Source organism: Botryllus schlosseri, chromosome 1, assembly GCF_051294905.1.
Source record: "Botryllus schlosseri isolate E-star chromosome 1, Bs_hap1, whole genome shotgun sequence".
Taxonomy (NCBI): domain Eukaryota; kingdom Metazoa; phylum Chordata; class Ascidiacea; order Stolidobranchia; family Styelidae; genus Botryllus; species Botryllus schlosseri.
The window spans coordinates 1,768,165-1,778,241 of record NC_137236.1 but is presented as its reverse complement, the minus strand read 5'-3'; the positions used below and the strand labels follow the sequence as shown (position 1 = coordinate 1,778,241).

The 10,077-nt window shown below is 37.9% G+C and overlaps 1 long non-coding RNA gene across 4 annotated transcripts; it reads right to left on the bottom strand.

Moving 5' to 3' along the window:
- Positions 1-249: 249 nt before the first annotated feature.
- On the bottom strand, positions 250-9,662 carry LOC145439729 (uncharacterized). 4 transcript variants are annotated; one of them, XR_013915335.1, is made up of 7 exons: positions 7,990-9,662; positions 7,297-7,927; positions 6,603-6,711; positions 6,345-6,541; positions 5,469-5,582; positions 4,155-4,261; positions 250-1,764 (listed from the first exon to the last, which is right to left on the bottom strand). It is a non-coding gene; the product is annotated as an uncharacterized LOC145439729 (long non-coding RNA). The 4 variants fall into 4 exon arrangements; XR_013915332.1 differs by having other exon boundaries at positions 7,297-9,662; XR_013915334.1 differs by having other exon boundaries at positions 7,297-9,656.
- Positions 9,663-10,077: the final 415 nt, after the last annotated feature.

Genomic DNA, 10,077 nt, shown 5'->3' with positions numbered 1-10,077 from the left:
CAACCCCAACGAGAACTAATGACCTGTAAAAATCCGCAACTAGCTAAAACACAACTAACCGGACGCACAATGTAAGTAATGTAATAAATGTGTGCTGATTGTGTAGTGTGGTTGGTTTGGTTGTTGTGACTGACGGAAAATTAGGGGTTCCCCCAAAGATTGTAGATTATCTTAGAGCAGACCTTGGCATTTGACGGGCCGCGGGCGAAATATACGGACGGCGAAAAGTTGCTTGGAATTTGTAATTAAATATTTCAATGCGTATACTGTAAGCTTAAACGCGTGCATTTATGCACCTAAAAAACACACAATATTCGAATTTTTTTTTAGGAGCCACATTGTGTGGTAGCGATGTATGTCATAATATTGTGTGGTCTGAAGTGGCATGTCCGTACCTATCGCTGCAGAGCTCGAAATTATGTACCTGAAAAACCTCCACCCACATGCTCTTATCGAAAAAATATTTTATTTCAAAAGAATCGGTTGTAGAATGTGCGATAAAAGAAACAGTGTAAGTTGCCATTAAATATGACAATACAAATTGAAAACATAACAATTTTTTGACACAGTAAGTAAGTAAGACAGGATTTTATACAGTAATAACAGAGCTTCTTGGAGGTACAGAAATTCAATACACAATTGAATAGTATATGTTCATATTTAAATGAACCCAAATATTTTCTGATGACACTCGTCAGATGTAATCGTCAGCAACTAGTGGAGAATTGGAAAGAACATTGTATATCAACAATCGCATCTAAAAATATGCCTTCACCAGCATGAAATTTCGAGTTAGTGAGCGTTCAATGCACTATTCCCATGCAGGTGGTACACGAACTCCTTCTGTTGACAGAGTTTCGGCTGGTGTATTTTGATAAGATATAAAATACACCAGCCGAAACTCTGTCAACAGGAGTTCGTGTACCAGCTGGGAATAGGGGATTGAATGCTTTCTCTTTGTGATACGATTGTTGATATACAATGTTCTTTCCAATTCTCTACTAGATTTGCTGGCGAGTGTCGACCGAAAATATTCGGGTTCATTTCAATATTAATATACTATTCAACAGTATTAACAGTATAAAAGAACTGTATTCGGAACGAAAGCAAGGTGTATGTACAGTAATGTCGTCAATAAATATTGTTTCTCACATATTGACTAGTTTCATGATCAAATGATTGATTGAATTGCCAAAAAACCATAGTAAACCAGTTTTGGCTCAACAGTATGTTATTTTGGAACAGCCCTAATGTACAGTGCCACTAACAACGAAAAGTTTACTAATTGAAAGCATAGCAAAAGTCTAGCCACAAAAAAGACAAATTATTTTGCAAATGCAAAAAATAACAAAATCCACTATGTACAGGTACATTCTATACCAAACGAAAGCAGTACTCACAGCACAAGTACTTGGAGCAAGGGAGATTAATTAACCTACATTTTTTCAATCGATTTCTGGGCATTTTGATATTTTTTCCAAGAATAACAAACTTGTTGGACTGAAATCCCGAATTTTTATCACCAATAAGGACACGTTGAATGAATGGCATTATTTGAAAGACCTTGGGATAACTAAGATCCCATGAGTAGTAGCATGCTAGGAGATCAATTATCATCTCAAACGGTCTTCTTTGGTTTTCGGATCTGTGCTTGATGGCGATGCCATTGGCCGCCATCCACGATTGTTCATCTCGATTCTCATGACGTGCAATCAAAAGATGAGGAGGAGTCAACTTTGAAGTCGGTAAATCGACTGTATGTGCCTGGAATTAAAACAACATGTGGCTTTTAATTATTTTGCTAAATATTCACGTGCAGATCCAGAGCACATGACCATTGACCAACTTCAGCTAGAAATGCTTATCGGAGACTTCTCATCAGGGATGTAATGACTCGAGTAATGACTTTCTCATGACTCGAGTCATTTTCTCAAAACACAAAAATGAATCGATTCGACACAATCTGTGTATTGACTCGACTTGAGTCATTACGCATGACTCGAAGGAAGTCATATGACTCGAGACTCAGATGGCCAAGAAAGACATTTCATCGTAATTTTGAAGAATACTAAAATAACCACACTATTGGCATTTCTTCTATTGGTGCTGGCACTTTAAAATACTACCAGAAACTACTAAAAAGTAAGGAAAATTAGTGTATTATAAATGCGAACCATTCGATATCAACAAACAGTCATAAAAAGTGGGTTTAACAGGACTTCAACTGGAAACTTGAGCAGTCAACAAAATGACTTGGACTCGAGTCATAACTAGAGCCCGACCGATATTGGATTTGGAGCCGATACCGATATCTAACATCTTCACCGATATATTCAGCCGATATTCAAATAAGGAGAATCTACCTTAAAAGGCGCATTTTCAAAACTTCAGAGCATTTATTTGAACAACTTTACAGCCACTGTCATACTTGACCATGAAATAGACTAGAAAGGATGCATCTGGGCACTTTGAAAGTGTAATCTATACGAAATATAGCAACATTCTCAGTCTAGCGGTCAAGAATTATAGTTCATCGACTTCCTACCCTCATGTTGTGGCGTCACGAAAATAGCCGATATTTTTTCAGCTCCAATGGCCGAAACCGATAATTCTTTCAAAGCGAAACATCGACTCGATATTATCGGCGAACCGATAATCGGTCGGGCTCTAGGCATAACACCATGAATCGGACTCGAACCTCTACTTGTTGACTTGGACTTGACTGGGTGGTGAATTGAAAATGACTCGACTTGACTTGAGTCAATCCTATAAAAAGCGAGATTGAGTTGTGACTCGGAGCCTTGTGACTTGGATACGACACTGCTTCTCATACTAAAGATTTAAGTGTAGTTGAATCGGCGAATAGTTTAAAGGGGCACTGCACTCTAAAAATCATGTCGTCTCAAATTGAAGGGCGAAACGAGAAATTTTTTTAGGCTGCAGCCATTTTCTTCAGAATGCCACCGTAAAGAAGCTGCATTTTATTGAATTTTCCACATCAGAATCATGCTCCATCAACAGCAGTCACGCAGAAATCGAACTTTATATCGTTGTCAGCCGATGTTATTATGAAGGAAATATGTCGTACACGTAAAGATGGTTTAGATACCGCCTTCAACGGAAGATGTTCAGTCAGGAGATTTATGTCAAAATCGGGCCTAGTGTATTCTTTTTTTGGGGACATAGGGCGTGTACGACATGTTTCCTTCATAGCATCGGCTGACAACTATATAAAGTTCGATTTCTGCGTGACTGCTAGAGTATGATTCCCCTGTGGAAAATTCAATAAATTGCAGCTCCATTACGGTGGCGTTCATAAGAAAATGGCTGCGGCCTGAAAAATTTTCTCGTTTCGCCCTTGAATTGGAGACCACACAGTTTTCAGAGTGCAGTGCACCGTTAACAAGCTTAGCTCCAAAGGGCAAATTGATTATAAGTTGTTAAATTATTCTATTATAAATTAAAGCATTAATTGATGCACCAATTGTGTTCATATGCATAAATTTCTCTACATCATCAGAATTTTAAGGGGTACCAATAAACCTCGGACCTCGTTCGATCATAACTTGTTAGCTGCTTAATCTTAGAGGGGCACTGCGCTATAAAAAGGTAGTGGTCTCAAATCAACTCGCAGGTCGAAAAAGATTTGCCGCAGACATTGTCTTCAGAAAGCCACCGTAATGGTGCTGCAATTAAATTAGGGCTAACATACGACGTCCTTTAGGAGGATTTGTCCTCCTTTTTCAGGTTTTTGAAATTGTCGTCCTAGGACGCCCATATGTCTTCCTTTTTGGCAACTCCAGTACTGTTAGTGTGAAAATCCTCCTTTCCCGATTCCAAAATATGATGAACATAAATTAAATGAATTTTGCATAAGACCCTTTACGCTCGAGCTTCCGCGTTTTTAGTGCGTTAACTTCACCATCGCATATTTTCGCAACGGGTTAAGAATCGATGACGCGCAGCCACGTCAGTTGGTCTATATACGAAATTTTGCAGCTCCATTACGTCGAGCGCAGTGTTTAGCATAGCAAAATATACCTTCGTTTTGGACGGCTCAAGAATTTTGATCATATATAAGGATTCTATTTTATAGAACTTCTATGTATATCTAAACTGAAGCAGATCCATACTAGACTGGTAGCAAATCTTACCTGACAAAGACATATCGCACTCAAACCATGGTTCGACTTTATTTTCTTGTCTATTCGAGAGCCTTCTGCAGTTCAAGCCGGATATGAATTTTATCGTCTTCATTTCCCTGCAAACAATTAGAATCATAATAGACAGGTGAAGGACTAATAAGAACCACAATAGACAGGTGAGGAACATTCCTGCAATTCAAAAGTTTCTATTCCAGCCATCACATTCCATTTCAGATAAAGGCAAGTTTGGGCATTGGCGCTGTACGCAAGTTGTGATTACTTATTACTGATTAGATGCGTGCTATCTAGTTTGCTATCATCTGAAGACTTCTAATTCTTGTCTGCTCCCGGAAGAGCGCTACGTTCTCAGTCCCAAATGCTCTTGTCAGTTCCAAGAGTTAGAACATCGACCTACGGTGTGAGAACCTTTTCTTCCTCGGCCGCCATTCTGTGGAACAATCTTCCAATTTCTATCAGACTATGTGACTCGCTATATGTTTTCAAACGCAAAATCAAGACCGTTTTATTCACACGAGCGTTCGAACTAGAGTAGTGTTCTTTCCGCCCTACAACTATGCACTTCGTCTTTTATACATATCGTTTACTTTTATATTTTATTGCCTTTTATGTACAGCGCCCTAGTGTAGTAATGACATATTGTTATATTCGGCGCTCTATAAATTATTATATTATTATTATTATTATTATTATTATACACTCGTATTCCCTCGGTGTCACTTGTCAGTGTTTGATTTGTTATTAATACTGCGCATTGTGCAGTACACGGGGTTGAATTACGTTGTCAAAAATTGATGCAACACGAGATTCTCGATGGCGCAGATTCTTAATTTATTCGATTAGTTTGAACGACAACATTCTATGCTGATTTCCTTATTAGATGTACAAATTCGACCTCATCGCTAGAAACATAGATTTCATCGCGCGCTCTAAGAAACACCATCTCCTATCGCGATTTGACGAACAAATACACCTACAAATTAAAGTGCATTATTTGCATCAATGAGGGCCGCAAGCCGCGTTTAAAATATTTCAGCGGGAAATCGTGTCGCGTAGCATCGTGCGATATGCGTGCACAGACGAATATCGCTAATTGGTCGCCGCCCCGTGTAACACCGATAATACGACTTGTTGAATCGCAACTGAATATTAGAGTCAGAATGGTCATTTCAAAAGATCGTTGTTTTGCGTTTCAAAAAGAGGGATTTCGACACCCCCTGGCTACGCTTCTGCCGCCACTCCATGCAAAAATAAAAGTCGGCGCCTATGACTGTAGCACTGTTAATTATCGAACATAATACAAACCTCTTGATCAGTCTGCTCTCCAAAAACTTTATCAAGAGTGAGAAGCATTTCCATGTACTTCACATGCATTTCTTCAACACTTCTATCAACAAGCAGTTGAAACTCATGTCTGATCTATTGGGAATAACAACGCGTTACTCAGAGCTGTTGGTCATGAATATGCATAGCACTTAAACAGGTTAGTTAGAGTAAGTAAATTCATCCATATTATTTATTTTAAAATACATAGTTATTCACTAACTCATCTTGATATGAACATAATTAGATTTTCTTTATTTAATCATCACAATAATTGAATTATTTTTAGCACATGGTATCACGAAAGCTCAGCAATCTAATTCTAACCCAATTAGTTGAATGTTTCCATATTCTTTGAATTCTGATCATATTCGTAGTTCTTCTGAAAATGCCTAATTGACTATGGTATTTGGTAGTGAGCTAACAAAAATATCCGTCTCGTGCAACATCACGTCCAACTTTTCAGCTATGGTGCACAGACGCTAACCAATCTCATGCTCGTTCCTATAAACTAAGCTTGAATTTGGCTGGATTCCCTTGTCATTCATAATTTCTGTCAAGTTTCAAGTTTTTGCAAATTGAGTAATACTAATTGTAATCTAATTTGGAAAAAACTGAGCTTTAATTCTAATCTAATTCAATTTGGAAGAGCTGAAAATCTACTCGTTGTCCAAGCCTGGTACAGTGTACACTGTACACATGTTGTGTAATAGGAAAACAGTGTATATTAATGCAATAGGAAGATACATAGGCAATATAATTGCTTAATTTGCCGAGGCACACAAACAATTTCATTTTACTGATTTTCGAGATTATGACTGCAAATTGTAGTCATCTGTAAGGAACGAAAGAACTCACCGGTCTAATATCTTGCAGCATTGGAAAGCTCTTCAAAATTTCAGCAACGCCACCAAATTCTAGCACCTTCTACTGATTACGTCTGTTGTGATGAGTGTACTTCATGAGAGTGATGACATTCAGCCAATTGGCGCCAGTTCTGTTGAACTCTGTTTCCAACTGCACCCTGGCATCTTCAATCGTTATATTAGGGTGACCTTTTGAATAACATGAAACTTATAAATTATAAAAAAAAAGAATAACAATCATCCCAATCACCTGATGAGCCTGGACACAAAGCATGCGCTCTCCATGAAGACGTACCAGATGCCTTTGTCTTTTGTCTGAGATTCCTCAACTTTTGCGACAGCTTTTTCGAGAAGTAATACTGAAAAGCATTTGATCATGAATGCACTTTAATATATTGAATTCGGATAGGATTCGGGCAGTAGGTCATAGTCAAGAGAAGACGGTGCTTCATAGCAAAACAAGTCCAGTGTCTTCATATTTTTGTGTCTCTTTTTACAATAGCTACAGAGATCTTCATATTTTGAATACACTGTGCAACAGATCCTGCATGACATGATAACACTCGGATGTTGTCTGTGACAATAAATGTGTAGACAGCAAATCGGTATGTCCGATAAAAGGGCACAACCAACACTTTCCATCAGACATTCTACCAAACCATATTAAGTAATTGAAACAGGTCAAGTGCAAAGAAAGATGTACATAACTTCATCTGCAAATGAGGTTTCATCACCAAGTCTATTATGATATCTTCAGATGAAATTATTAAACAGCATTAGCTCCCATTTTCATGGTCTGCTCTTAAGGCGCATTAAGCTGCTAGATCGAAAATAGGTAATCTATATCTACTCATACCGCTGGCCGCTGGTGCTGTATTTGAAACTCGATAACATTACCATAACATTATTTACAGATGATGTTAAAATTTACATAAACGAATTACCTTGCAGTAAATCAATGTGCTCCCTCTCCATTCCGTTTTGAACTAAAAACATCTCCATTCCCTTGCTATATGCTATTTAGATTCACGTAACAAAGACCGACAGATTCACGGTATATCTCACTCACTCTGGTCCTGCGTGGTAACGATCGATTGTCTCAGGATTGCGTCATACAGTCACGTGACTCAGTAAGTCATGCGTAAAGAAGAGACAGTTCATCGATGATAAAATACAAAGGGTACTACTAATAACTGAATGATTGCTATACTGTTGGCAATGACAGCGGTACCCGATACGAGTAAAATGTTCAACGTCGGGGTGTTTCATACATATTTGTATGACAAATTTCTTCAGTAAGTTCGGTAGGGAAATGATATGATCAACCTTTTATTTTATCGCAATTTCTTAGTATGTTGATCTGATAATTTGTTTATAATAAACTGAAATGAGTAACGAACGATTAACTATAAGGATTAACGTGACTATCGTAGGTATGTAAAGTCAGATCAGAGCAAACCTCAAGACAGCGAGTCGTCAGTCAGATATTGGTACAGCACGACCATAATATCTGATCACCAACCTATTTGCTTGAAGCCCGGTACCACTGTCGGTTACAATCTTGGTTATATATAACTGTAATAATATTGTTAATTAAGCACTGCAGCCTGAAGAAAAATCTATAACTTAGGACATACCGATCAAATCACATTTTGCGAGGCTTTTCGACGTGTATCAATATTACCGCGCTTTAGGCTGCCTGGGATGATATATCACGTCAATAGTAACCTCGTGAAGTTTCAGAGTGAAGATTAGCAAGCGACCTCTCAAACTCCCTCTCAATTGATATCCGGTATGAATGTTTGACACCACAGGAAATTTTACGGAATGACTATACTGATATGCATGTTAGCTCATAGACACATCATATGAGCATTAACCCACATCTTATGACATTCACTGATGATGTGTGGACGTGCACACAACATGGCGGATTCTCGATGTCAGATCTCAGCCGATAATATGTGTCAGCCAAATATTGTATATACCTATGCACAATGTTGTGTCTCATTCAACGCTGTGAATTTACAGTGTACTAAAACTATGGGGTGTATATAAATTGCGTTTACTTTGGAGGCTGTTTATTGTTCATCTGTTCATCGTGGTTAGCCTACGCTCGTTGTATGCTATGTCTATAATCAAAATAACGCCGATATAACATGGATCATGGGATAATTTGAGCCGGGATTATGACAGGGTTGTAACCAGAGCTGTGAAGTCGGGGTCGGAGTTTGGCTAATTTCCTCGCGACAGTGCTGTGTGGGTATTTTCTGAACGCATCGTTGCATCACAATAACATTGCTTTTGTTGAAAAAAGTGCGCACGGATGATTGTAAGTTATTGGGATTGCCATACGTCTGGATTTTCCGGGACATGTTCGGAATTTCACTGTTCACGATGTGTCTGGAAGGGAATTTTAATATATGCATCAAAGTCCGTAATTTTGAAGGCCTGAAGTACAGTCAAAATCTTTTCCAAATAAACATAAACAATAATAGCAGATTTATGCTACTGAAATTTTTTCTTGGCGCTACGCGCAATTTAGTACACTGTGTATTAATTTTAATATAGGGCAACCTCTAAAGTTGGATCAATTACATTAATTCAATTCAATTTTAATTACAATTGCTTTATTGCATGTTTTAATTACAATTTAATTAAACTACTCTATGCTAAAATATCAAATTACAACTACAATCAGGGTTGTAACCTAGTCACGAAGGCTTCGAGTAACAAGTTAATCTAATTTTCATAGTTTTGACTCGAGTCAAGTCGAGTAATTTTCAACTCACCACCGGTTTTAAGTCAGCGATCAGAGGGTGGATTCCGAGGCATGGTATTATGACTCGAGTCCAAGTCATTGTGTTGACGGCTCAGCTTCCAGTTAAAGTCTTGTTACACCCACTTATTATAACCCAGTTTGTTGATATCGAATGGTTCGCATTCATAATATATTAATTTTCCTCACTTGTAGCAGTTTCTGGTCGCATTTTTAAACGAAATCTCAATAGTGTGGTCACTTTACTATTCTTTGAAATTACAATGAGATACCGATCTTGGCCGTCTGAGTCTTGAGTCATGCGTAATGACTCGAGTCCAAGTCGTGTCAATACACAGATTGACTCGAGTTGAGTCGAATCAAATCATTTCCGAATTTTGCGAGTCATCAGAAAACCGTGACTCAAGTCTTTGGAACCTTGACTACAATTGCAATTACTGTTAAACATGTAAGTAAGTACAATTATAATTACAATTACTGGTAAAAGTCTGACTGATTCGCTAGATAGGCGCTCTTTGACAACTGTAGCGACGTATTTAGCAACAATCTCAAGCTATTCGTGTTTCATTCATGATTCGTACTACGTAGAATACCCTTTAATTAGAAAAAACAAACTTGAACATATTCGAAGTATTTCTAGTCATTAGCTCTGAAAAATACAAAAAAAGAAAATTTTTATGAGCGACTACTAACAATCAAAAGTTCGAGCGACTGGAAACGACTAATAGCGGATAGGATACAAGACAGTCAATGAAATGTACCGTACTCAAACGAATACTCAGAGCTGAGTAAGGTTAATCAAATGTAATTGGTAAGACAATAAGGATGATACCGATAAGGTGTGTCAAATTAAAATAAATGCAAAAGTAAAGAAGCTCCTGATAACTACCAACTACATAAGTTTGGTTCGCAGTTACGTTTTCACTTGCTCAAAACTGTCGACTGC